The following is a 4,556-nucleotide window of genomic DNA, read 5'->3' as shown; positions in this document are numbered from 1 at the left end:
TAACCCTCTGCTGGTGCTCCTTGGTTTAGACAACAAAGCTGCAGGACTCTGCTTTCCAGGACCAGCCAGACTGGCCTCAGCCAGAGCTATTCTTCCCCTTGACTCCATTGCCTTCTCTGCTAATAGGGGAAATTCATCCCAGAGTCGGAAGTCTGGTCAAAGCCCATTCCCACATAAGCCATGTGGAAATTCTACCTCTGGATCTCTGGTCCTGGAAAGCATTTCAGTCTTTCTGTTAATATCCGTAGGTAGTAAGCTCCTTCGTATTTTGACAACTTGAACTTTCAGGACTCGGCCAAATGTCACCATGATTCTATCCAAACAGAGACACCCCTTGGCCAAATACCCCAAATTGTCTCTGGAGGGAATGCTTCATTGACACAAATGCACTGCAAATGAAGAACAAAAATAGCAGAAAACCAAACAAATTATTTTTTTTTTCTCCCCTCAGCATTCAGATTTGGTAAGCTGCTTCTGCTGAGGTAACTGCCACAAAGTTAGTGTGCTAGCGAGATTTATCATCAGTTATGCAGCTGGTAGCCCATTTAGCGACACAAACCTGCAAGACACGAGGATGATTTGGGTGGCTTTGGATTGCAATGGTATTTCAGATCAAACAACAGGCAACCCCGTTCCCTGTAAAGCACCAAGTACCCTCAACGACCGTTCAAACCTGCTGTCGTTGGCGATATACCTTCATGGATACATCAAATATACCACCCCATGGCATCAATCCATCACTAAGCAGGTGCACATCAAGAAGTACTTGACAGGCCTTAGCCGTAGGGCCCCCAGAAAGCCCCAGGGCTGTGCTGAGCAGTGCTCTGGCTCCTGGCCATCCACCCCTGCAGCTTCAGTCGGCAGGGTGCCTCGGATGCCAGCGGCGTGAAGTGGCTTGCCTCAGAAAGGGCCCTCCAAAGCGCTAACGTGAAGAAACTGAGGGGGAACTAAGCTAGGTAAGAAATTTTTCCACGGTTTTGTATATATAAAAAGTTGAAGTGTCCATTGCAGTGAACTGGGGCAGTAAAGAGGAAAGACAAGAAAGCTAATGAGTAACCATTAAAGATTCTCAGAGCTTTTGTATAAACATCACAACGTGGCAGCAATAGTTCTGGCAATAATTATAAAGATTTATAGGCTTGACCCACCATTATTATAAGCCATTCAGTCTTGCCTGGGCTATAAATAATGCCACTCAGTAGCTAGAGGTTTAGAGAGAGGTTTAAGGAACAGCATTTGCCTCTCCAGTCAAAAGAAAAAGGCTAAACAGAGATTCAGCTGAATCAAATAATATCAACGAAAAAATCCCAAGCCCAGTGACCATGCTCACAGGCAGGCGACAGTACAGAAATGATGACACCTAATCTCACTGCATCCTTCTCAGCTGCCCATGTCCTCGCTACATAATTAATTTCTTTACCACAGGATCTGCAGACTGGTGTCCTCTAGTGTTTGAATTATAAAACAGATGCAGATAGAGTATTTTCTGCTACATGCCATGGTGAATATTACACAGAACAGAAATAATTGCAACCAATAATCAGCTTCATTCTGGCAATGCAAAGGGAGTCTGGAAAAAGGAACACCGTTGTTTAAAAAGAAAGCTTACCCAGATTTCGGCATAATGAGGTTTAGAGCTCAAGTCCCGAGTCATACTCCAGTAAAAACTGCTGCTCTGTCTTCAGGGAGTTGCAAGGAAGTCGGCAACACTGACGCCACTTTGTCCTGGCCTGTCTGCATATAAACCACCCCTCCAAATGATGGGGGAGCAATGGCAAATTCTGCAGGCAGACTGGAACAACGCCTCTTCCCAGATCTCAGGCCTGAATCATATATACGTGCATGAAACCTCCAGTGTCCTCCTGAAAACTCCTGAGCTGTGTGGTCTTTAAAAGTGAATGCGAGAAAAGTTTACAAAAATGCAGGGCAATTTTCTGTACTTTAGGACTTCACCATGTGGGAACTGCTGTTAGCAGTGTAGGACTCCTTAACCATAAACTGGTTTTAGAAACAGTGAAACTGTTTACACCAATCGAATAGAGAAGGGAGAAGACTTTGTACTCCCTGCTACTGCAGGAACCTAAATGAGGTTCCCTCGATAAGCTGTGCTGCGCCAGTATCATTTTTCTGGATTTTGCCACCTCACCAATGACTGAAATTGTAAAGGCACGCAACAACTTTTGCTGGAGTTCTCACTGTGCACAGATGACAAGCCCTGGCAACGCACGCTAGAGTAGCTTTAGAAGCTACCACCTCCAGCTGTCCACTCTGCCACTCTGCCAGAAATGGCCACCATGGAGGAGAGACAGCAGAAGCAAATGTGTGCTGGCTCCTCCGCTGCTGTAATTTAGGGGCTGACATATTAACTTAAACTGATAGGGACGGTGTTTCAGATAATAGGCTGATTTGTGAACGGCAGAGGCAAGGAGCCAAAGCATGTTCTCGGGTGCTGCCCTGGCTTGGAGGTGATCTCCCAAGCCCTTGTCAGAGCTCTTTGGAATGAGCTCTGCTATCGGCCGAATGCAGTCTCTACTCGGGAACAGTCCCTTTCACACATGGACCCGCTGTCACCTGTGAAAGATGGTCTATAAAGATGGAATCGTGTCCTTCAGCAAGAAGGGGGGACAGATGCACACTGCCACATGGAGTGAGTTAACTAAAACCCACTTTTGGAAGGAATATTGTTTTGTAGGAGGGAGTGCTGCAATAAGACATGGTGTGTGACAGCATGCAAGATGCAGAAAGAACGGTAATGTAATGGCAGCTGACTGCTCAGACCGATTCCAATCACACGCACTAATATGCCGGCTTGCCTGATACGTGTGGTACGAGTGATATTCAAAGTAACTGCCACCCAGACGTTAAATCCACTGTCACCATCTCTGTCACATACTCAGCTTTTGCCAGCACTGAACATAAGATGACAATTTAATCCTCACACGCAGATAACAGTAACACACAGCTGGTGTAACAGTGTGCTAAGACTTCAGCCCTCGCAGGCCTTACATCTGCTTTCTTAAAGCTTTGGAAAAGAGTCACCCATAAAATATGTGACAGCTCTAAAACTCAGCGTGAGTGAACCACTTAGAACAAAACAAAACCCAAGGAAAATGTTTAGATTTCAAGCTCCACTGGGAATAAGTATTTTATTTTTGCCCATACATTACCAAATCAAATGGTTGGGGCTTAATAAATATGTAAAATTTACCAGAGGTAACAAATGTGATGATGAATATTCCCTACTCAACACTTGCACCGCTCCAGAGTTCAACTTTTCCCAGGTTATTTGTGTACTACTTGGTTGCTTCTGCACCTTAGCTGTTTCTGGTGCTGCAATCCCTCCCAAAAAGGCAGTTCTACCCCTACTGAAACAGATAATTCTGGAAATGCTGCAAGAGACTTTCAGTTCCGGGGATTGCCACCACTCCTTAGTTGGTAGGATTTAGCCCCAGAGAGGAAGAGCCAAGGTGGGTTTCCAGTTCAGTTTTTTAACCACCCTGCTTCAGCCACACACGCTTAGGGGCTGGTCTCTCTTAATAGCCAGACCCTTTTGGACATGTTCATTGTTGCCTCACTAAATCCCAGTGAGATTGGAGACTAAAATTAGTTCTGACTTTGTTTTTCTTATTAAAGATCTATGTAGTCCAGTGTATTCTAAACAGGATGAAAAAGGAGTACAAACAAAAAATGCAATATGGGCCAATTCAAGCTGTAAACATTTGGCTTATAACCATGCAACTATGGATCATTTGGTCACTTTTTTACTCAGTAATCTGGGGCAATTTACATGAAGTTTTTGAAATGAAGAAATAATTCCAAAACTGTTCTTTTTCCCCCCCTAGCAATAACTATGATGCTATGCACAGCCATTACATTCCTGCAATCCTACATCCTTCTGCTGAAGTTACTGTCTCTAAATGAGCACTACCACTGAATTCAAAGGGACCACATCAAAGTTAAGTTACATGCACAAATATTTGTGTGAATCAAAGCTTTAATGTGCCCTGCAGGGCATTAGTCTACATCAAGAACTACTGAAACACTGAACTTGCTCATGGACTTTTGAAAATAGAAAGCATTACCAGTTAATTGCTGATGCGTGGCCAGTGTGTCTGGACTCTGCAAGAGACTGTATTTTTTTCAGACAATGGCTACAATATAGTTTTCAACAAATGTCATTCAATTTATTAAAAAAAAATACACCAAAGCTTAGAGAAAGCCATACAACAAGGCCTCTCTTCTCATGTCAGACTGCAATAATTCATGCAGTCCTTCTGGAATTAAAAGGGCTTAAACCAAGATGGAAAACACCCTACCCATACTTTACATGGGTCATTGCACCATGAAAAAAGCATGTATTTTAGACTGAAAAGAACCTTAAAAGGCCAAATTTCTCACTGCAATGCTCAGTTAAATCTTGAACCAAAAGCACTCCCACAGCAACTGGGCAAGCGGGTACTAACACCCCCTCGGCTGCTCCTCAGTTTGGGTCCGGCCAGCGGGCTGCTCCTAGCCCACTGCCCGGGAGCCGGGGGTTCTTGTAAGGGCTGCTGGGG

The sequence above is a fragment of the Egretta garzetta genome, unplaced genomic scaffold (genome assembly GCF_000687185.1).
Source record: "Egretta garzetta isolate BGI_Z169 unplaced genomic scaffold, ASM68718v1 scaffold81, whole genome shotgun sequence".
Lineage (NCBI taxonomy): Eukaryota > Metazoa > Chordata > Aves > Pelecaniformes > Ardeidae > Egretta > Egretta garzetta.
Note: the sequence above shows the minus strand (reverse complement) of the source record.